At 37.0% G+C, this 25,627-nt stretch overlaps 1 protein-coding gene across 1 annotated transcript in view; it reads right to left on the bottom strand.

Annotated features, from left to right (window-relative positions):
• LOC131685051 (zinc finger CCCH domain-containing protein 13) overlaps positions 1 to 25,627 on the bottom strand; it is a 429,305-nt gene that overhangs the window by 391,781 nt on the left and 11,897 nt on the right. The window contains exon 2 of the mRNA XM_058968440.1: positions 5,653 to 6,572. The gene's annotated coding sequence lies outside the window, so the exon portion shown is untranslated. The remainder of the gene's footprint in view (positions 1 to 5,652; positions 6,573 to 25,627) is intronic.

The raw sequence follows: 25,627 nt of genomic DNA on the forward strand, positions 1-25,627 counted from the left end.
GTAGATGTAGAGTAGAATGGGGTAAAATAGGTATGGAGGTACAATTGGTATATGAGATTATCTTTGCTATGTTATTACAGAGGTCGCTCGTGTTACGAGATTTAGATACATGGTATAGAATATCGTTGACGACTGGCATTCCGGCTGTTACCGTGGATCAGTTCTATTGGTTACGTCGGCGTCGAAAACGAAATGCCTTTCGTCCTCAGTACAGTACATTTAATCAATGTAAAAAGTTGTCAAGCGAGTTTTTTCTCACGTAAAAATTAATGCTGAACGTGAGTTTTACATTGGTTATTCGATATTTTTTGCTTTGAAAAAAATATTTGGACATTAACATAAAATATTCGCTGGGGGCCCGATAGGTCAGCCGTTTGGGGGCACTATAGGTCACTACTGTAATGTTAATTTGTATTATTTAGACAGAAAAATTGTGTGCAATTTTGTGCGAAATTCGCCAAAACGAATTGAGGAGGATATAAAGAACGCAGCTGTTCAAGATGATTCCAGTATTCGATCAGCCTCTAAACAATTCAAGGTTTCGTTCGAAATATTTCGTGCTCGTGTGAATGGAAAGTGCTTCTTGAGAGCTGGCAATATAATAATTTAAGGTGTTGTTGAAGTGGATAATCGAAAAAACATGATAAAAAAGAGAAGCAAAAGGAATCCAAAAAATACTCCGAAGCGCAAACGTGGTTGTCCCACAGCTAAGCCATAACGTGAGCCGGAATGCACAACTTCCATTCTACACTCTGGCGATGACGAGGACCCCAAAGAAGTCATTAACTAGTACAAAACCATACACAGCTGCTGGAAAACACGATTTTTCAACATTTACTTCCGCGATTTCATGATTTATTACATAATTTTCCACTTCCTCATTTTCTTACCTGAATGACGTCAATGTATTCCATTTATTATTTGAGTTATTATTTTTTAAAATAATCTGCAGTAGTCATACTCATCAAAAAAAGCTGATTTTCTAGATGCATAAATTGTTTTATTTAACCTCGAATATAGTGTACCCACAGATTTTAAACACAACGAATCAGAATACCTTCGCCGTATTGGATATAGCTCGATTATTGCCACAATGTTACCAGCTGTATAACCTTTTCAACGAGCGCTTATTTTTCAAAATCAGTGCAACAACACCACCGCATGATCTCGTCAAAAAACTGACCAACATGACCCCACTCTATTCTACCGAAAACCTTCCTTAACTCTACAAAACTTTATTCGAGATTATGCGCCAGAGATTCGTAAATATTCAATTGAGTTCATTATGACTCTGAGGCTATACATGCAGCATCTATGCAGTTTTCCGTACAATTGAACTTTCTTTGAAATTTTAGAAATTTTCTAGAATATTTCGCAATATTTCCCCAAAACAAACCTTAATTTTCATGAAGATTTTGGACCACAGTGGATTTTTTCGTAAGAAATGCGCAAAAAATTATTCACGCGAAAACGGTAAAGCATACATCAATGCCGTTTTCTGAGATATCTCGTAATGATCCAAGATCTTCATTTTGATGATATAGTTGTTGAGATGAGATATATGCTACAAAATTTTCCAAAGTATGAAAAACAGAATGAAGTCTTCAGAAATGTTTCAGAACTTTTTTTGCGTACATCTTTACTGCTCATGATCGCATATCAGTCCTATAAAGATAGGAAATCTCATAGAAAACGGGACAACTATGCGATCATGGGTAGTTTACTAAAGGCCCTAAATCTCTATTTATGGTCGACTTGAAGTTAATGATTTTTGTTTGCGAATGACCTTTCAAACACTTTTATTCAACATAACATTCAAAATATTGTTCCAGAAAGTTGTTTGTCTAGAAGAGAGCATCGGTCTATCTCTTGCGACTTATTAGGTATTTTTGTTTTCTCGTTGTTTCCAGTAGAGTTATAGATAATATAAAAGCAACTATTTTTCAAAAATTCTCAATATTTTCGAAAATGATATGAAAAATTATGCGTTAATAAAAATTGTGTAATTTAACGATTCAAATAACTTCGTACAATATACGAAACCAGTAGGAATAGTATTTGAAAAGATATTCGAAAAAAATGTTTTTGAGGGTCATCCAAATATAACGAGCTATAAGTTCCTAAGTATTTACAAAAGAGACTTCATAAATTCAGCAAAGATATTTGTGAAGCCAATCTCCACACCTTTTCCAAAGACGTCAGCTCATTTCTTTTACCAAAAAAAATCTCACTTATGGGAGGATTGATCACAAAAATCATAGCAGCAAACGACAAACCTTGCTATTGTTGATGAGAAGTCCGAAAACATTATTTTCGTAAACTCAGCCGTTTTCACGTTAACAACCAATCACCATTTCAAACAGCTTATTTTTAAAAAAATGTCAAATTACTTTGAAAATACACGAGCTAAGCCATTATTGTAATATAGAAAGTTGTCCATTTTGATAATTCAAATCTTTTTACGTAACATGCCGAACTTGTCAAAATGATATTTGGAAAGTAATATTAGTGAACTGGCTTTAAAGGGATAATCCTCAAACAACCAGTGATAACGTTGAATATCCCCATCAAGATAAAGAGAAAGACTTTATGTCTTCAGCAAAGTTGTTGGCAAAAGCCTGCTCTACAACTTTTCCGAAGACATGATTTTAATATAGGCACTTGCAAGAAAGTTGGTAAATATATTTCACGTCCGAAAACGGTACTGATCCAAAATTTAACGATTTAGGCGTAATTAATAGATCGCACGATTTTGGCAAAAAAACACTGTGCATCCCTGAAAATCGCAGAGCTTTCATTAAGTCAGCAAACATTACCTGAACTTTGCAGAACTACCTAAAGTTCGCACATTTTCCCCCAGTCTGCAATGCAGTTCACAAAATTTCTTTGAAGAGTAAAGATTTATCCGAAAGTTTCCAAATTTCCAAACGATCTTCCTTCCAAGATCAAAGATTTTTTGGTGGTATCCAATGGCGAAAACCGATCGAAATGGTGAGTGAAGTAAAAGCAATTATGCGAAAAAAATTCCCACGGAGGCAAGATTCGAACCTGCAACCTTCGAGACTCCGACCCAATGCACTAACCCTAATGCTATCCCTGAGATATGATGACGTCCCAGATTGAACATATGATTATCGAACTAGCGAGGGTGATCGTACCTTGCCTGCAAAACGAGATCACACATAACCACATGTCCGGGTTTTTATTATCGTCTGATGTCTAATTTTTTAGTTCATTACCCATCGTACTTCGGTGGGTGACAGAGAGCTAATGTAGACTGTCGGTTTCTGGTCCCTTGCCCAGTTAACATAGGTATGACGGGAGCGAAATCGCCGTTCGAATTAAACCAATAATTTATAACTTACCAAACTTCCTTAAAGTTTGCGAACTTCCCTAAATTTTGGCTGTAGTTTACATAAAGATTCTAGATTTTCGCTCATGTTTTAAGAGCATACTTGACGAGATCTTTTCAATGTCCGAAGAACTTTCTCGAAGTTTGCCAGACTATTACAAACATCGCTGAATTTCCCTAAAATTTTCTGGAACAACTTTGCAAAAGTTTACACAACTTATCAAAAGTTCACAGTTCTTCCTTAAAGTTTGTGAAACTTTCCAGAATTTAAAAAACTGCTGGGGTTTACTTAATGATCGTACAATAATGCTGAAGTTTGTTGTACTTTCTTCCTCGTGGCACATCCCAAAATTTCGCATATTCGCAACTCTTCCTGCAATTCACCAAACTTGACGATAGAAAATTTTAGGTTCTCTGGACCTTTCTCAAGATCGAATTACTTCTCCAAAGTTTGAAAAATTATCCCAAAAATCACTGAACATCTCCGAACAGCACCTAACTTCATTAAATCTGTCAACTTATCTGTGAATTTCGAAAAACTTTCCTGGCATTCCTTCAACTACTCACGAGTCTGCAATATTTTCAGAACTTTCTTGCAATCCGATGAACTTTCTTCAAGTTCGGAGATTATTCCGAAAATGTGAAAAAGTTTGTAGAACTTCATTGAAGTTTATATTACTTTTGTACAATTTTCCAGTTCCTCATTGAAGTTGTGTAGAGCATTTCTAAGGCTTGTAAATGCCCCGAAAGTTCGTAAAGCTTTCTTTAGATTGTCAGAACATTCCCGATCGTATATAAAACTTTTCAAAAATATTAGAAATTACGCTATAGTTCCATAAAGATCGGAAAACTACTATAAGGTTTGCAGTTTGAATTCCGAACAGAATTCTCAATTTTTACTACAAAGGGTAAATAGCATTCTTAATAACGACAATGTAATTACTTGGTATTCTTATACGATCGAGTCGCATACGTCGGAAAAAGTAATATTTTCATGTAGATATCAGAGTTTCTTTGCAGTTTTCAAAAGGTCTGAAGAAGAGCTGGTTTTTAATTTTAAAATTCCAAATCATCCCAATCTTTCGAAATTGGAATAATATAGGAGCTCCTTTGTGCTGAACGCTATCAGTTTGCCGTTCTGTTGCTTTGTCGATCTGCCGCTGCCATTGCACAGTGGTCCAGAATGGAAATTTAGCAGGAATTTTGTGATTTTACTTAAACTAAACAACTTAGCCTTATTAAGTCTTTGGAGAAGTTTTCGTAGTTTATGAGCCCCCTTTTTTTAAAACAACAGTTAGGGTGGTTCTAATTTTACCAAGATCAAAAAATTAACAATCATTCTAGCTAGAGCCAAACGACCTTCAGCAAAGTTGTAGAACGACAAATTTTGGAAAAGTTTGCTGAAGACATGTAAGCTCTATCTCAAACCGTTAAAAGTTCTATTGTAAATATTGCTAAATTTAGATACAAAGAAGGGCCTTGCAAAGTACAACAACTTTGCCAAACATGTTGTAAGGTTGTCATTTAATTTTAGCAAAAAGTTAAAATTCCTGCTAAATTTGCATTGTAGACCACTGTGCATTGTGTTCGGACCTGTACTCCGACCTACTACGGCAGTTGTTGACTTCAAGCTTTGTGCTGTGCGACCAAATATTCGCAGCGTGGAAAGTTTACTGAAATTAAAAAGGTCGCAAGGCAAGCCGCCTTTATCCAGTTCCCACATCTAAGATATCGAATACTGACATCGTTCAACATATTTGACCAAACAGATAGTTTCGTTCTTTAGAACAACGTAAGATATGTGGTTGTATGTGAATGAGCTGAAATCAAGATGATTAAATGAAGTTACGACGACAAGATTTTGCCTCACATACTTTTCGTGAGCTAATTATAAAATACATTTCGAAATATGGAAAAGTGAAATCCCTCACGTCTTATACTTAGCTAAACTTCTTCTCAAAAATTTTCAACAATATTCCAGATAAAAACTGGTGTCAATAAAAACTTCAACATTAACCATTTCTCACTCTAACCCGTCCCAATTTATTCAAAACAAATAGCAGAAGACACTTTCGAGTAGGCAAGAGAAAAATTAATACCTTTCTCACAAAATGGCTTTCCCATCCTATCACGACGCAACAGTGCATAAATTTTCAAAACTTTCCACAGCCGTGGAGCGACAAACACAAAATTTGAATTGCATCGCAAAGGTATTTTATAAAACTTTTCCGACATTCCGCGCAACCCACGCAGGCTGTCTCGTTATAATTGATTCAATTAGGGAAAAAGTGCCTTCTTACCTTCAGAGCGTTCATATCACGTTCATTATCATCACTCAACCTTTTCCTCGCGACAGCTGACTCTACCGAGCTGTTGCTGGCTTACCGCAGCGATATGCCGTATCCGTACGGTAGCTAGTTTGTTTCCTTTGCTGCGGAAGAAGGGAAACACTGACTGTCACTTTGCGTTTTGAAAGTTTTCACTTTTAAACATCTGCCAACGATATGTACAGACGGACGGATAGGTATTTGCAATTGGCACGACTAGTTGACGATTTTTTCTTTCTTTCACGTGACTCTATGTGACATGCACTTTGCAGGGATACGTCTCTTGCGATTGTAACGTTGATTTTCGTAATCACTGCACTGGACGTTGCGAATTTCTACACCGTTTCTCGGACGACGGAGAGCTCTTCACGGTTCACTTTGTCGCAACGGTTGAAAATTGGTAGGAAAATAAAAAAATCCTCAGCTCACTACTCGGGTCCAGATTGCATAGAATTGGCGACGCTTAGGAGTGCACTTCGAAAGGACGACTTGTTCTGCTTTGCAGCTTATTTTATGATTACCTCCGCATACACACCGCTCTACTTTGGTTTGTTTAGTTTTAATTTCCTTCCACGGGATTTTATTAGTTTTTCCTGCGCAAAAAAAGGTAATTGCTTTTCGCTACCTCCCACCACGATTCCAAACCACTAGAGAGACTCTCTACAGACGGACAGAATATCGCGAACCAGCGGAAATTTATTCGTTTTTGATTGTTCACCCGTTTCCGGTGGATCTGCCGGAACGTTTCGCGCACAGCGAATCCCGGAAGTGGCACGCGATGAAACAGCACAGACACTTCGTTAGGAAAGTTTGCTCCTCGAGAATGCAGCGGGAAAAAAACGAGCGTAGTCTCTATCAGTCCTTGCAGAACGAGTATCCTTCCCGGTCAATAGCTGAAAATGGAAAAAAAGGAAGATAATTTGTTAGAAAAAATAAGGAAGCTGAAATTATTTTGTTTGTGACCGAGATTAAGGCGAAGCTGGATGTTGGACTTATGGGACTTGGGTAAGTAAAGAAAATCAACTCTTGTTTTCTAAGCGCAAACAAGTTTGCTGGCAAACTAATTGGATGGAATGCAATTAATTATCTATTTTTCCGAGATCTCAGCTCTTTTTCGGTGGTAATTTTATTTTCAATCGTACTGATTTTAACATCAATGGAGAAAATTTAAACAATCAATATCCAGCTAATAAAATTGCTCAAAACTCAAGAAAATTTAGTGTTGTAAATAACAACTTATTTGATATTAAGTAAGAATTTTTCTGCGATTTTTTTTTAATTGGTATTTTGTTGAAGATTTGCGGGCAACAACTGTTTAAGCGATCCTTATGCTGTAAAATCTCAGTCCGACTTTCTGGATGTTTTTTTCACGAATTTTATATTCTAATATCGGTTCTCACGGTAAAGAGGGACAAGTCTGTCTTTACCAGGAGGTATGATGGTAGACTTTAGTGATTCGTAGTTATTCTGCTTTAGCTCGACCCCTGCCGACAGAAGACAGTAGACTAGCCTGTAGGATATTAAGCCTGTTTCGATTGACCTCTCCGTTTTCCGATCCGTATATTTCACATCCTTGCTCTCACTTGAGTACTATGGCTCTACATTTCTCTAGCTAATTGAATATCGTTAAAAATGTGACCACATGTTAGTCGAAATAAAAAAGGAAAAAAGATTCTAATGTATTATTTTAAGCTAAAATATAACTTTTTTATTGTTCAATATTCGAACGTATTAAAATGGATGAAACATTTTGTACGTTGGTAAAGCACTTTGTATAATACCAATTAACATCTATTTAACAATAAGTATCTTTCCAGAATTAGTTTAAACTAACATTTGAATGGAAAACATTGACATCAATAATTTAATGTGGTGGTTATTAAAGTCATCCCGGAATACGGAAACGGCCTTCAACATGAAATCATTTTTGGAAAAATAACAGTAAGCGGACAATTTTAGATAAAACCATCCAATCTTGTTCTCCATACATCACTACATAGTTTAAAAATATTAAACTTGAAAAAAATGTGTTGCGTCCAAAAAATGCAATGATTACATCGAAAAGTGATCAATGTCACCCCGGTTTACGGTACCTGCACACTTGTTGAAAGAAAAATAAAGTATTTTAGAAAAAATTCCTTAAGGGAGGCGTAAGGATTTAATCGTGAAAAAATACTATTTTTGCGAATTTATTTTAGAAATTTGAGTGAAACGAATTGACCAAATTTTTGTATGCACAAAAGCTAATATATCATTTCAATAACATGCTGTAATTTTTATAATGCAAAAATATTGACAAGCGACTCGGTGACGAAGCTTTTTGTAGAACATCTTTAGAAAAAAAATTGTTTTTTGTAATAGCATTCTTCAACATATTTTTTGATTATTTTTTTTTAATTTCACCAAAAAATATTCACACAGAAAAATAAATTCCTTAGAACTCTATAATATAATTTTGCTATACAAAAGGCAATTTTCGAACAATATTTTTTGAAATTAGTTCATTTAATATCTGATACGCTCGTTTGAAATATTACTCTTGAATAAAAATGTTTTGTTTAACTGGGTAAAGTACTTAGTCTCCCATACAGATGAAACGTAAAAAGTTACATCAGAATCGAAGATGGTCATTATTGCTTTACAGCTGAAAATATCTGCCACGTTACATAAGTTCAACGCTGTTTTCTCAAAAATGAATAAAACTTTAAAGTTTTCTCAATACTGTTTCAAAAAGTAGACTCAAAGTAGTAAGAAAAAATGTAGGACATTGTATGCAAGTTGTTGAGGGGTTTCACCAAAACTTTTCGAATTTTCGATCTGTCACGTTACAAGTTATTTGTTTTCCATCACTTCACAATTAAAAATAAGCATTTATCCATTTTCATCTCATACTTTCAAGCAATATCATCAAATTTATATTAAACTACAATGGAAAAATGTGATTCCAGGCACCGTATTATCTCCTTACGGTCCTCTAGTCACTTTCAGGGCATGCAAAAAGCATCAACAAGTTTTAATAAATGACAGGCATAGAATTTATCATATTGTTTAATATTAGAGGATACATACATACGGAAAGAAAACAGTTTGGCGCAAAAATTGATAAAAACAAATTTCCTCTGTGGTTGTCATTTTCGGAGTCTTGACCAAGTACGATTTGTGAATTCTATTTAAATAAGCGAAATTTCGAGTTCAGAAATCGGTAAGCACTAGAGATTTAACGAATTTGTATCTTGTTTGAATAAATTAATGAGAAAATGTTGAAGAACGTTGCTATTTCCAACCACCAAAAGTTTTCTACTACTGCCCGAGTCAGCATGAAGCGAAAAACAAAAACAGCTACTTTCATAAGTATGAGCCTTATCAGAAGAAACAACAAAAGCACTTGATTTTTAACCTCACCGTGGTGACTTGTTTTTCGAATGAAAGAGTCGCTGAAGCAATAAGTGGTGCTCCGGCCAAATACGGTGGCTATCGACTTCCGGTATTTTCGCTTAAAACCAATCATTCGTAAAGGTGAAAATGGAGATTTGGCTTACGACAGTTGCATGTATTATATCTGGTAAACTTTAATAAACTTTAAAAACCCAGGCGCAAAACAATAATTTTTCATGAATACATAATTGTGTATGGCCACGCTATAATAAAGATACAAGAATGACGAAACAAGCGAGGTTCGGCTACATAATCTGGCATCACTTGCATGGTGGCCATTAAAAGCATGTCATATATGGGAGAAAGGGAATCCATTACGAAGGACACATGTAGGAATTACTTTCCGATATTTCGAAGAGTTTTCATGGTAAGAATGTGGGTAGACTGACCCGTTCCCTCCTGCCTGATACTACAAACTACAAACCATAATGCGGTAGTACTATTACAGAAAGAATTATTTGCACATATCAAGAAACATACTAGTAAATACATACAAATATGTATTTGCTACAAGTTAAGCACATTACACACTGCTCAAGTATCGCTGAGGAAAGCTCAGCTGCGGAAATAAATCCCAACCCACAATCTCCAATGACCTGAGCCACAAACGAATGCCAAATTTGTGGCAACTGTTTAGGTAATATCAACAACTACAAAAACTGCGTCAAGTATCTCAAAATTAACAGCCAGTATTATCAGTGAGGAAGTCCCCAATCGAGACCCGTAGAGGGGAAAGAAGCAAGGGAGGATATCCGATCGCGAACATGAATGAAGCAACCACATCATTCCACCATTAACGGCGTGGTTCTGTAATGAACTGATCGGTTCAGACTGATCTGGGTGTGTTTCTAGATCATAAGCTTACGTTTAGCCCGCTCCGTATAGCTGTAATAGCAAAAGCAAACCGAAAATCGGCGCTCGTCTTCAAAATTGCGAAGGACCTCACTAATCCGCACTACCTTAAACGCCTCCCGCGTTAGGATTGCTTTTCAGTTGAATTGGATTTATTTGTAGATTTGTCCGTGTACGATCCCAAATGTGATGAAGAGTTGAATCATTTTGCCACGTTCGCAGAACGCTAGCAAGTTCTAGTTTTAACATTTTCAGTTTTATATTATAGTTCTGTCAAAATTATGAATCTAGAACTAAAACACTCCACAGTGGATCCACTCCATACAAAAGCTGGACAAAACCTCAAAAGTAAATGAAACTGTCTAAATCTATCATCTAAGGTTAATTTTGGGGTGCTGAATCCGATTCTGATATTCTTGAAATCCTAAAATGAAGACCTGAAGTACTAGGGTGGTTCTAAAAGTTTTTTAAGGTAAAAAAAATATTGACAGTATTTTCCTACTAACATACACAGTTTTTGTGTATACAATTATTTGATCACTTAGGGTGGTTCCTAATTATTGGAATATTCAATTAGATTGTCTTCGTTTAGTTAAAATGTATTCATTTTTATAGTGATATGACCTATTTGAAAATTAAAAACCCAAAATATTGCCTTATTTTTAGCTATTATTTATTTATTCATTCACTGTCGCTCTCGTCTTGCTTCATAAGCATTTTCACTTCGTTGGGTAAATCGCATGTTTCTGTTGTTGCGTCTTTCGGTAGCTGGAAATTATAGGATCCGACGAAATGATGAGTGCGTTGAAGTGCGTTGAGTATCTCCTTATTCATGTGCTCCTGTGCATCTTAAGACATTCTGCCTATTGGTAAAATAGCTTTATCGATTATCTCGTGTCCGTGGATCAAGATCTTATAAAGTGTTGTTGGCATATTATACCAATTCTATAACGACACGTAGAGCTGTGCTGTTTCTAATGCATAATTTTCGAACTTCGTTTGATCAATGTCTTCACCAGACGAAATAGCAATCAATATAATCATTAAGCGTTCTATTAAATTTATGTCTATTCCAGTGATGTCTGCGGAGACCAGGGTTACCATATTCACAGATTTTTCTGTAATCTCACAGATTTTTTTCACAATTTTTGATCACTGATTCTTTTTCACAAATGACAGATTTTAAGCATTTTGATAAAAATTTCACAGATTTTTGGAAATATTGTGATTTTTCACAGATTTTTTGGAAATGTATCACAGATTTTCACAGATTTTTTTCCTGTTTTAGTCATCACAGATGGTAAAAAGATTTTTTTTGGCCGAAACACAGATTTCAATGCGGTATCCCTGGCGGAGACAGCTGCGCTCGCGAAAAATTTTCTAGCAGTATTACCATCGTCACTGTTTCCACAATTTGCACGCGGTTTATCTACATGAAGCCCCAGTTTATCATAAAGTTTTTGTAGAATTCGCAGCTTTGCTGCTTTGAATTCTTCCATGTGTCCTACTTTACACCATTTTTTAAAATCCAGTCTGTATGCAATATGTAGTATGTATTCAAATGTGCGAATCCAGCAACAACAAAGACAATCGTATCACATTGTAGATTATTGTTCTCAAATCGCTTCATCGAAGTAAAGAAACATTGAAAAATACCCTGTCTTATAAAAAATATTTGTTCAATTAAAAATAAGCAGCACTCCCGATGGCCGGCTGTCCGGAGTTCAAGTTGCGTATTCTACACGCCGAGAGTTCCCGAATTAATACAACAAATGATAAATCTTCTAAAAATTCTTGGCAGCCGGCTGCCCAGAGCAATTAATACATGATAACACTTCTGAGAGTCGCATAGATTGTATCACTTACCAAGGTGAATCCGGATCTACGCAACTATTTATCCTAACCCACTAACAAAACCTCCTTTCCGTGAAAACCGTGGAGATGCAGAGGTATACACGGTTTCCATACCAACGGTTATCACACTAACATTCCCTTCTTTCCCCGATGACTGTAAGGACGTGGCCGGCGCCGTTATTGACACTTCAAAATTTTGAACTCTCGAAACGTGCACATGGAGAATGGAAAGCTACTCCCAGGCTCCATTCATTGGTTCTTTGTGCAATTTCGCTTGTTCAGGTCAATCACGGAGTAGCAACTACGAATTGTATGGTCATCATGTTCATGCTCATGCTCATGCTCAAATGTGCGAATCCAGCAGTGCAGAGAACTTATACCATACTGCAGCCATTCAACCTTAATTTCTCTATTTTTCATGCTAGTTATGTCATTGAATGACACTGAGGTTGCTCCATAAAGGTAGCACCTTTGTGCAGAAGCTGTATTCGTTATGGCGTTGACGACATTTCCAACAATCATCGTCATCGAGAGATCATATTTTATTTTCAGTTGAATACAATCCAGTAAATATACAAATTCTACTAAGTTTTTAATGGCAGCTTTCATTCGTTCGTGTTCTTCCCGAATCAAATCTGCGGTTTAAAATGGAGAGAAATTGGCCTACAATAGCGGGTCGATGACGGTCTCGGGTTGTCCCACATTACAACATTTCCAGTTGTGAATCTTAGTGGTACAACAGATGTTAGAAATACATGACTGTCAGATGAATCGGTGCTAGAAAATCTTTGTTTATATTAAGACATTTCTGAGGATGCGTTACAACCATACTTGAGAGTCAGAATAAACTCTTTGTGGCCATTTGCAGACAAATCTCTAACCTTTTGCTCGAATAGTTGTGATGTTGTGTCAAGAAGTGCCTGAAGCTCAACTTGAATGCATACTTCGGATGATAGAATGGATTTTTCGGGTGGGTAGCAAAGACATTTTTCGGCTTGAATGCGTTTGTACGAGGAGTAGACCGATTTTACCAGTTCTCTAACTAACTCGTAGCTTCGTTTCGTCAATTTGGCGTCCATGAGAAGAGCCAATGCCTTCTCACTAGATAAAGCAGCAGGGCAATCATCACAGGTTATCAAACTACTATTTCCTTCGGCTCTTAGGTTCATTTTAGCAGCGAAAATCAGCTCACCTGAACTGTTGCTCCTGCGCAGAGATTCGGTCTTGCGACGTTTGCTCCGGGCACTACTGTTATCGAATAGTATTACTGGCCGGCCTCCTTTATCTGGCATATCAGATACACATGAAGGTCCGGCGAAAACCACGAACTCTTCGAGCCAATCGTAATTGTTTCGCTTAAATCTCTCCGGCTTGCGTTGACTTTTCTGCCAGCGACGTTCGAATTCGATCCAGATTCACAACACTTTCGTAATCGCTAGTGCCATCAACGTGATCGAGAATGTACTTCTCGATATAGTTCCGCTTCTGTACTGTATCCGAGATTGAATAAGTAGCATTCAAAATATCTTTTCTTTTCAAGAGAATTTCTATCAAAAAAAACATAATTTAAAACAAACCATCCATTTCTCGTTGAACTAGGTGCTCACCACCTGATTTGGAAATCATTATGACAAATAATAAAGATTTCAAAACCGGATGCACTAGTGAAAATGGTTCTCGCTATTACAAACTAATCGGGCTGACCGGTGCACTCCACACAATCATGCGTTTATCTCACGTTTGTCACAAGTGAACGACAAGTAGACAGTGAAAAGAGAGCATTCATGAAAAGAGATAAATATAGTTACAAGCCATGCTAGTATCGTTTCTATTTATTTGCTCTTCTTTAATGACAACTGTAAAGATGGGGAAACACAAGTCATTGTTGCCAGATGCATTTGGTGTAGTTTCACTTTCATCACAGAGATCAACACAAAGCCCAGAATGTACAGGCAGTGTTAGAAAATCAATGTTAGCCGGCGAAATAAATCGAGAAAAGTTTAATGTAAAAAATACCGTGCGTCTCCATAGAAATACTATCCAGAAATCTCTAAATTTTGGCTATTGGCGCAAAACGGCGCAAGATGACACTATGATTTTCATAAACTAGATGAAATTCTACATCAGATGCATTAGATGCGGTCCGTCAACTAGCTTTTTCTGGTAAAGAGCTGATGCTTTGAATATGTATTAAATTTTTTTAAAAAACACGTTTTAATTGTTTTATCGATAACTTTTTATGTACAGCCTGTTTCTCAAATCTGAATACGTCATTGGATTTATGAGATGTTTTTCTGTAAAAAACAACTTATTTGAGTTTGATTTTTTAATTGTAAGACCCAGTGAAGCGTTTCGTATTACAACGCGTAAACATTTTTTGTCCCTCGCATTCTTGCAGGTTTCACAGACCTTGTAGCTTCAAAAACATGTAATAATTCTGTGGTTTTACCGATGGACTTGAAAATTTGGTGAACGTTACTTTAGATATTGTATATTTAGGAAAAAATATAAAATGTATAAAAATCGAATACGAAATTTGGGGGTTTTAGCCAGCCCGGCCCCACTGTGCACTGCTGAACATGCCCTAAAGTTTCATAAATAATCGAGTGTACCTTTTTGCCTTTCTCATATAGAAAGGTTATGCAATCACTCTGAAAAACGTCAACCTAATCCCGGCCCGGAGGGCCGAGTGTCATATCCCATTCAACTCAGTTCGTCGAGATAGGAAAAAGTCTGTATGTGTGTGTATGTATGTGTGTGTATGTGTGTGTGTGTATGTATGTGCGTATGTGTCAAATAATGTCACTCATTTTTCTCAGAGATGGCTGGACCGATTTGCCCAAACTTAGTCTCAAATGAAAGGTGCAACCTTCCCATCGGCTGCTATTGAATTTTGGATCGATTGGAATTCTGGTTCCGGAATTACGGGTTTCAGAGTGCGGCCACACAGAAATTTCTCATAAAAACTATAGGAAAAATTAAAAATAGAATTTTTATTTTTGATGCTAAATGTATTCAAGGTGCATAAAACGTCGAGATTTGATGCAAACACGAAAAAATTTGACGAAGATTCACTTTTTTGGATTTTGCACATTTTTGCCTTTCTCATATAGAAAGGTTATGCAATCACTCTGAAAAACGTCAACCTAATTTTTTTCGACTCGCATAAGGTTTCTGGATTTTAACAGGTGCGTAGTTGATGGTTTACGGAGAGGGGTTACACCCCCCTCTACTGTTAACTCCCCTCCTTTAAAAATCTCCTTAAATCACCCTCAGACCACCACCTCATACCCCTCCCTTTCAACCCCATCATCTTTAAACCACCACTATATTACAAAGCATACCAATTTAAGCTGGGGAGTCGTTCGTTCATGGGACTTTCGCCCTCCTCGCATACCCATCCCTGCATGACAAAATGAGTTAGCAAGCAGATAACATTGATCTAATGCTGATTAGGCTAATGGAGTATTATATTTTTTTGTTTCAAGTGTTTCACCGTCGACACGTAGCTCATCATGTTCGTGGCTGGCATGCCATTGTGTATAAGTGCAAAGTGTACTAAGAATGTAATGGACATTTCCACGATTATGTTGAACATAAAAAGCCTCCGTACCATAGTTTAGAGAAATGAGAAAGGCACAATTGCACCGCTAGGTGGATTAAAACAGGTTTTTTCAAATAGCTTTAGTATGAACGTGCAGGGCCCCTGGCCCAGGCCCTGTGTACCCATGCGTAAAGACGGTACTGAGTCTGGTCAGTACGACGGAAGTTGTGCATAACCATTAAACAATTAATACTACCTTACTGACCGATATTTTGTTATTAGCCCTTATATTGAAAGGTTTGATCAGAGATCAAATATGCCAAAGAGAAAACTATGGATTGAAGTAAGTTTCCAGGTTGAAACGTAAGAGTTTTCAGCTACACTCTGTAAAGGTATGTATAGAAAGTCTGAAAGCACACATAACTGAACACAGTTTCTGGAAGTCGAAGCACTCATTGCATTTAACGCACGTGAGTACATCATTCTTTCAAATTCGCGCTCATGCCACAATACATCCCATACAAACTGCATGTTACCTCTGACTGTTCAGTTGATTAAAGAATCTGAGACCACAACTTTACTGTCGCGATTTGTGTTTATTTACACTGCGTAATTCTACTGTTGAGTGTATCGTTTGACTCCCGTTATTACCGGATATATTTCTGGAAGCGATGTTATTTTGATTCAATCCCAATAGAAACAAAACTTTTGTGATTGCTTGCGATAATTCGAAATTTATTGTGCTACTAAATTTCATTTATTTGCTTTTACTTGATTAAATAAAGTGTTACAAAGAAAAAAATAAAATAATTATATTGTTGATCACTTTCACCAAAACAGCTTCTAGTCGAATAGGCAAAAGAAGGCACTTGACCCTCCGTGCCTCTCCCTGGATCCACCAGTAGCTGCAACAAAACCGCATGATACACGATGCTCTATACTTTCGCCAGACTTGAATCTGCCATTTCATCATATGTGGAAAATTATTTTCGAATCACCTCAACAAGCAGTGCCGCCCTATTATCATCTACATCCAAATATGGTTTAATTGATACTGATCACTTATTCAGATGACATCAAAGCTCCAAAATACAAAATTTAGCAACAAACATGTGTCTCTCTAAAACCCGAATTGTGGATCCGGACGACTCTGCACTGCAAACTCAATTAACACCAGGTCACTACTTAGCGCGTTGAGTCATTTCCACGTGATCTCTTGGTGAATCCAAGTACGGAATCTCATATCATCTGACATGCAACTGTCGAACAATAGCGCAATCGGGTTTTTTTAGTTTTAGACGACCGAAACTAGAAGACATATGTTCTTGAGTATCTAATCCAGCTACGTATAGCGCTTTAGGCATTCTCGCAAGTGATTCGAACTATGTATTCGTGTGTTTTAGTTTCCTGCTGTGTGTATTTATGTCGTTATTTTCCTCGTCGTTTCAATTAAACCTTTTCCTCTCTTTCTTCTTCCTTTCCTCCTTACAACATGGCACAAATTCCCGACTACACACGGGGAAACGTACCAATTGAGCCCACTTATTTCGATTTCTGAATAGATATGCTTGTATGATATATGATTGCTTACGTAATTTTGTTGACATCCTGCAGAATCTTTCTGATAGCTCATTCGCCATACCACCATTCTATAGCTAGGTCACCTTCTCGAACGAATCTCTATTTTGCTCCAAAGCACACATCAAGTCCTACTTAACACAACGTGGAATTCAATAATACTACTAAAAAGAAAAACAAAAAATGAACAAATTAAATTTACATACAAACTCAAACATTCCTCCGCAGCAGTGACTCCGTCAACGACCGCAACGCGACGGCGATGGCGAAACCGGTTCCGAATTTTGATATTCCATTTCTTTTATCGCCACCATCCTCACACTTGACATTTTTTTCTTTTCCCGTGCGTGTAGGTACCGCACCTGTGAGGGCTGTTGGACAACGAGGACAGCGACGACGAGGAGGAGGAGAGGTTCCACTCGGCACCAGGAAGCTAGGAATTCAATTTTGCTGACGGTGATCATTTTTTTTTTTCGCTCCTAGTTATGTCGCCCGCACTGAAACTGAATTTTACATTCCTCACAACAACACCACGCCCTCAAGCATCAACTCGAACATCGGGAGCAAGTTAATCTGCAAGTTCATTTTTTCGGGCTACGTATTGTTGCTGGAACAATTTTTTTTTATTTTGTCAGGCGCCATTCTGGGAGAAAATTATCATATGAAAACGAAAAATTTCCGCATTCTTCTCGAATTGCAGAACTATGCTTTTTCGTATGTGCAATTCGGGGTATATTTTAGAGCAGAAGGATGTGCACACAAGCGAGTAAGTAGAGCACTTGTAAAAATGCAAATTATGAGAACGTATGCCATCTGGTTTACTTCCGGCAGACGTAGACTCTGCTTTTCGTGAAATTCGAGATATTGGTGCTACTACTTATGAGACGAAGTGAACTATTCTTGAATGCTGCCTCTTTTGCTTTGCCAAGTTCCTATCGAAAGCAATTCGATTCGATGAAAAATGTACTGTGCCCTTATTCTAAAGTTCATAAACTATTTGCAGAAATCACCGTTTGAATAGTGCGCTACTCGAAATGAAAAGCTACAATTATTAGTTGCTGAAATATTTATGTATGTTTGATATCACCATCCCATCCCATCAGAAAACTCTTCTCGCTCTCTCTCTCTGTCTCTTTCGAACGACACCCTGCCAGCAGAGTTTTAATATCAACTTGCCATACCACCCAAAGCATAACCGGCACGACCCGGATGCGAAAAAGTTTAAAAATTCATTAATTCACCCTTTCTGTGTTCGGATCCAATCCGGTGTTATCAGCTCCTTGCATCGGATCAAGCATTATCCCCGCACCTGCTTATTTTTTTGTGTTTGCCATACACGGATAGTACCGTTGGATTTTTTTTTGCTACGGTCACCGAAACAGGATTTTGGGGGTCCAACATATATACGAAAGGGCGTTGGAATTTTTTCGTTCGACATAGTTTCTCTCGCTGCCTCGCAACTAACAACCTGAGTTCGTGTGTCGGTCGCTGATATGCTATATACATATAGCTAATAATAACCAACTCATCCGCGCGCGCTGTCCTCTGCGGCGGTGAGGTGATAGCGGAATACAGGTTTCAGCCACAGTCGGTAGAGTAGAGAATAAAAAAGAATACCTGAACGCCCACGTCATCGCAGACCTTTCGGGGCACGTCTCGGTCAAAAAACGATGATGGACCGAATGAACGAATGGCGGATTGGCGAGAATTTGTTTACGTGTTGATCGGTTTGTTCGCTGTTGTCCTGATGGCTCTTGGTAATTTGTTTACGTTGTTTCGTCTGGAGAATGTTTAGCAGGCTGGAATGGAACCGGATTTTTTTTTATGATATCGTCGTGATCACTGCGTGGACACTTGATCGTTGGCGATACGTTTCAAACAGAGATAATATTTTGGTCACGAAGTTCGTGTTCGGTTTGAAATCATTTTTAGATAAATAACATTTATAAATATTCGTGAACTGCAGTTGCACTAATTGTCAACCGATTTGTACGTAATTTTCTTTTCAAATGAGATTCGTAATATGACAAAAAACTAATTTATTTTCTGGAGTGGTTCATATTATACGTTTCGTTTGTTCTGCGTTCACTATATTTTCTAGTTTGAAAACAAAACAAAATTATCAATACATTATGCTATGGATAACATAAAGTCTGTCTTTGTTAAATTGAATTGAATTGCTGATGCATTGATGATTTCATTTGAATATAAATCTACTAATCGACGATATTTGAAATGGAAACGACAAACACGGGGCCGTCTTAAGACCACTTGAGTCCCTGTACACTCTTTAACTAAGCATCTGTTATAATTGAATGGATGTAAACAGACGTTCTATGAAAATAATAAAATATGTTGCACATTACAGAACTGATAAACTTCAGTATACCTTACTTTAATCCATATTCTCAAAAATGAGACATATTGTAATCTCTATAGAAACAAAACATTTAAAGGTTGTAAATATATTTTAAGGTTTTAGGTAGTTAGAAGCATGTTGACACCACTGACATGTGGTAATTTTACCTTCATAGTTATATAGCGTTGTTTGAGGATGGCGAATGTCTTAGCCCAAAGCACAGTGGTCGCAATGGTACCAAAACGTGCGTTTAATTAATGGTGCTCTAGGAGTTGATTTTAGCGATATGGTGTGTTAGAAATACTTTTTCAGAATGGGATCCCCCTTCTTTTGATGTATACTGAATTGCAATTAATCCACCTAAAAGTGAGATAGAAAATTTATTTACACTAACTTTTAAGATAGAGGCATGATGTCAATGACAAAGTTATAGTAAATTCTACTGCAAGAAAACTTGTTGAACATGTAAACTCTCCAAAATGTAATGGTGTTGAGATAAAGCACGTTGTTTGTGGGAGGCACCCAAAAAATCATTTTTTTATTATAACTTTTTTCTGAGATTTTTGCAATTCTTCAAATGTTCTATGAAGTTGTTGAAATTAAGAAATTGCAGATATTTGTCGAAGACGTCAACATTTTTTATTTCAAAACTTAAGAGTTATTAAATAAAGTGTGTTAAAAATACCGCCATTTTGAATGACAATTACTAAGAGATGTGGAAATATGTGGAAGACATTTCGATTCTATGAGAAAGACAGTGACAAGTACTATAAGAAAGAATACTACTTACAACGGGCATCCACCGGCCTGTATACAAAAAATACTTTCCGGTAATGTATGTTTTGCATTTTGTAACAAAATAAGTACGACTTTTTCAGCATACATTTTTAGCGATTTTTTTTCTACGTGTCGAATATTCTAAAAAATCATTGAGAGTAATAAATACACACATAAATCGTGAACTTTGAATTTTTGTTATCTGAAACTATTCATAAATTAACAGGATTTGGAAAGTGAACACTAAAGACGTCTAAAAAGGTTTACTGTATTTTCATGAGTATGAACCCCTGTGTAGTCAGAGTTGCTACTTAGGATCCGACTTGCCAGAAAATCTTTAGAAAAATATTTTCACCTATATATTACATCTCTGTCAAATTTTAACCCTCAAAAAGGCAAGGGGTCTCAGAGGCTCGGCTAGTTACAGTTGCCTAGTTTCAATGAATTTGTAATTCGAAATACAAATGATCGAGCGTTTTCGGGCTTTTCTCTCATTGGTAAAACGACAAAAAAGAGGCTCTTGGTTTCATTGGGTCTTAGAAGCGATGCTTTATGAAGTCACAATTTTCCCTTGCCTTTTTGAGGGTTAATTTCAACTATTTAATCATTCAATGCGTGCTTGCAAAAGAATTATTGACAATTCCGGCCACGTAATCGTTTCATGGAAACGGCATATAGGGTAGACGAGCCCTTATCCATCTCATTAGTCGTTGATAACTTGACTTAGAGTGACTGGATTGCGCTTAAGTAAGTATCACCATCTTTCCTTCTTTCCGAAGAAGCAGTACAGTTAGACTTTTTGAGCTAATGCGTTGAATAGAGATAGCAAATACTTCTCTAACTAACGAGTTTCAATGGGTGGGATGAATAGAGGAGCTAAGATGAATTAGGGCGCAGTAACCCTAATACTGTTTGTAATGGTTTTTATTCTTGTAAAGACAGCCAAAAAATTTTGCGCATTTTTTAGTTGATCACTTTTGTGGTTATGTTAGTTTAGGAATAATTCGTAAGTTGGAGACTACAGAGCTGAGAGTTTTGGATTCATATGTGTACTTTGACATTTCCAAATTTTTTTTAGAATATTCGTAGAATAGAATAACACATAGAAACAATTGCTATAAAAGTTATGCTTAAAATGTCGTAATTATTTTGTTACAAAATGAAAAATATACATTGCCGGAAAGTATTTTTTATATACAGGCCGGTGAATGCCCGTTGTGAGTAGTATTTTTGCTTATAGTACTTATCACTGTCTTTCTCATAGAATCGAAATGTCTTCCACATATTTCCACATCTCTTAGTAATTGTCATTCAAAATGGCGGTATTTTTAACACACTTTATTTAATAACTCTTAAATTTTGAAATAAAAAATGTTGACGTCTTCGAAAAATATCTGCAATTTCTTAATTTCAACAACTTCATAGAACATTTGAAGAATTGCAAAAATCTCAGAAAAAAGTTATGATAAAAAAATGATTTTTTGGGTGCCTCCCACGAACAACGTGCTTTATCTCAACACCATTACATTTTGGAGAGTTTGCATGTTCAACAAGTTTTCTCGCAGTAGAATTTACTGTAACTTTGTCATTGACATCGTGCCTCTATCTTAAAAGTTAGTGTAAATAAATTTTCTATCTCACTTTTAGGTGGATTAATCACAATTCAGTATACATCAAAATAAGGGGGCTTCCATTCTTAAAAAGTGTTTCTAACACACCAAATCACTAAAATCAACTCCTAGAGAACCATTAATTAAACGCACGTTTTGGTACCATTGCGACCACTGTGCAAAGGCTAGAAAGATGAAATAGGGCGGGTTAAACGCGTACTAACAATTAAAGTACTATAGTCCTCGTTCTTCGTGATTATATTTACGGTCGTTTCCGCTAGATCCGCTTTCCTTAATATCGGGGCTATTTTATGCCAAACTTAGTTGACAGATAGGCGAACATTGCTTCTTGCAACTTTCGATCCCTAGAATCATGGCCGGCGGATAGCGTGGGTAGTATGGGTAGTACTACCCACTCAAAAATAACCGAGACGGGAAATGCCTACTCGAAAGTTTGGAACAAACTAAAATCTGAAATTAACCGCATATTTGTCTTGCGCATAAAATGCATGCGTCTGAAATTCTCGATGCACAATAATTTCATTTTTTATTGAGATACAAATGTCTTTTGGCTTACGATTTAAATTTCTTGAAAATATGGAATAATAATTAGGATTTGTTTAAAATTTAAACTTTTTAGTAACACTAGGGGGAATATATTTTAACACACAATTTGTTATTTTTTAGCACAAACTATTATTTGATTAACAATTGCAAGAAGGAGAAACTCTATTAGACTTATTATAAGGAAAACGACAGATATACACAGGAGGAATTGATTTCAACATCAGAGTAGGAGATACCGTATCAGGGAAAGTGAAGAGAGGCCGGACATCAATGTTAGGGAAAAGAAGAAATTAAACTTGCAGATTTTTGACATACGGAAGAATACTAAAGGACGTCATGATTCATGAACCGGATCGCCGACTGCCCTTTTTGGATCCGCTGGGAACTCTATAGCTGACAGCATATCAATTAAATGAGAAGAGATAACTAAATTTGGCCATCTATCGCGCTAAAAAATCTGTATATGAGAGACATATAGGGAGATCGAGGATAGCTATCACATCTCGGACTGGAACGTGGCCGAAGGGATTCGTTTAACGAAGATCTGGCGCTAGGGCACTAGGCGCACGACTAGACAACATGTTTAATGTTGCGATAATTGTCATCATAAGCGCTGAGACCGCTCTCCACGACTCCACTACATCGGAGATGCTCATCCAACTTATAATGACTGGACATGACCCGAGAAATCATCCGAATGAAGTCACGAACCTTATTCATCTCCTGGAACCAAGGCGTGTTTGTGCCTTTGGGATTCCTAACTTTCCATTGTTCCACGAAATTTCGAGCGTCCTCTGATAAGAAATACTGGAAAACTCGTTGAAGCTATGTGATCTTTCATGAATATCACCTTCTTAAGCCTAACTGTACGCCTTTTCTCCATACCATTCTAATCTAAGTGTCCGCCTTCTCATTATCAGGAATGGAGCAATGCAAAATAATTCAAACTAAGGTAATCTGATATGATTTATCACATAAATAACTAAGAAATGGTTTCCCCATAAAATGCAAAGAGTGCATTCCATACTTCATCGAATGGAGAGCATCCTTGGAACTCTAACAATGTGGGAATGGTTGTTGAAGGGTAAATATAAAACCATCAGATTTGTGGGGAGAATGTATGCAGCACAATCTCTGTTATGATCACCCTCACCACTACTGCCATAATAATTAGCATAGAAGCGATGCATAGCTGTCATCATCTAACGAATGCTACAGTGATATGCGCACTACAATGCTAAGCGCGAGCATATTTGCTGCCGTATAAATTTGTGTGTACCAGAGCAATCATTACGCTTAAATGAAGTATTATCATTTCATCGCGAAACATCAATTGTTTAAGTGAAGATCTATATGGAATGCTGTTGTCGCCGAAAAAGGATTTTTGGTTCCGTGCATTCCGATCAACGGTTGAATATAATACACAACGTAGGACCTAGCCACCAGATGAAACACTATTTCTCTTGTTAGTCCTTCGACAAACCGGTGTCAATAACCGCGCTTCCAGCATTCATTAAGTTTTTCATTTGCGTTTCTAACGTTGCGTATATTCGGAAAAAATCGAGCGATCCGACATTCAAAAAGTCCTTATATGACCTTTTCACGCACAATTCTGAGCGCAAAGAGAGACCGTCCACTGCTGTTTGCGCCGGATCTCGTTTCGTCTGATCTTTAATCGCAGTGTCGATAATCAAGCCAGTTAAAACCTTGTATGCTTCCACCGGAGGAATTTCTTGTTTTGATTTGATTGTTTCGGATATAGTGGACGCGTAGCTGTTTCAATCACTTATTGAGGTCGTATACAACGATAAATTCAAGTAGTCACGATCATATTGAAATTGTCGCGAATATCATGCAGTAAGATAGATCGGTCATCAACGTGAAGACAACCCTATGGCATACCGTGGGAGTTGAAGTCGTCTTGAACCAAATGAGGTGCTATGTATAGGAGAACAATGTCTGCCTTTGATTCGGACTTGACAACCGACAACTTTAATATCTGGTACCGAAGATCCTGGCGAATAATGGTAAAATTGTAACTGTATGGACAAATTGTTCGTAATGACGGCATACCCTGAGGAACAAAAAGGCGAACAGGTAGACGAGCCCCGTTCAAAAGAACAAAGTTTAAAATAGTAGATTCGGCGAAAGTCTTGACATGAGACTGATTGAAAATATGTACTTATTAGACTGCCCAGAAAAGTAACGAATTTTTGAAAACTCAATCGGCCCACCCCTGATTCGATTCCTAGTCCCACCAGGAGTACTTGCTCCAAATTTGAAGCAAATCGGACAAGTCTAGCTACCGGACCAACGTGCCTGAAGTTTGTATGGGATTTTTCGACAATTTACATGGAGAAAACCCACTAACTCGCATTTTTGCCGCTAGGTGACACTGTATACATCGTATTATCACTGTAAGTGAAAATAAGAAAGATAATTTAATCGGCTACTACTTTGTCGAAGACTGCTAATGAATCCGGCTTTATTAAAAAAAGTTATTAAGCTTTTAACAAAGTGATGTCTGAGTCAGTTTTGCATGGGGCCTAGCAGTCCATGGTTGTGTATCAGTATTCGATGCACACGAACTATACATTTTTGTGAAATAATCGTTAGGTTTAGCTCAATAGTATGTTCAGAAGAAATATAGCACATAATACGAGTTATGCTTTGGTTGAAAAATTTTAGTTCCAACTGTGACCGCATAGAGGACGCCAACACTAACTTTTCATAGGAGAGAGATAGAATATCAAAATGTTCAGAAGAACTATTGCAAAATATCTGTTCTACAACTTTGTGGAAGACACCTAATTTCTATCTCTTTCCGTTAAAAAGTTAGTGTTGGCGCCCTCTATGCGGTAAAATGTGAAACTACAATGTTCTAACCAAAACATGACTAGCATTATTTACTACAATTCTTCTGAACATACTATTGAGCTAAATCTTACGGTTATTTCACAAAAATGTTTAGTTCGTGCGAATCGAGTACTACTTCACAACCATGCAATGCTAGGCCCCATGCAAAACTGACTCAGACATCACTTGGCTAAAAGTTTAATAACTTCTTTTAACGAAGCCGAATTCACTAGCAGTCTTCGGCAAAGTTTTTTTTTTGTTTTTTTATTTCGTTTATAGAGGTTTTAACCTTAAGGTCATTCACCTCTTCGGGTTAGAAAAATCTCTTATGAAAATTTCTAACCCTATGTGCGGGATCGGGGCTCGAACCCAGGTGCGCTGCGTACAAGGCATTCGATTTACCAACTACGCTACGCCTACCCCCTTTCGGCAAAGTTGTAGACAATTAAATTATCTTTTTTATTTTTACTTACAGTGATAATACGATGCATACATTGTCACCTAGCGGCAAAAATG

The sequence above is a fragment of the Topomyia yanbarensis genome, chromosome 2 (assembly GCF_030247195.1).
Source record: "Topomyia yanbarensis strain Yona2022 chromosome 2, ASM3024719v1, whole genome shotgun sequence".
NCBI lineage: Eukaryota > Metazoa > Arthropoda > Insecta > Diptera > Culicidae > Topomyia > Topomyia yanbarensis.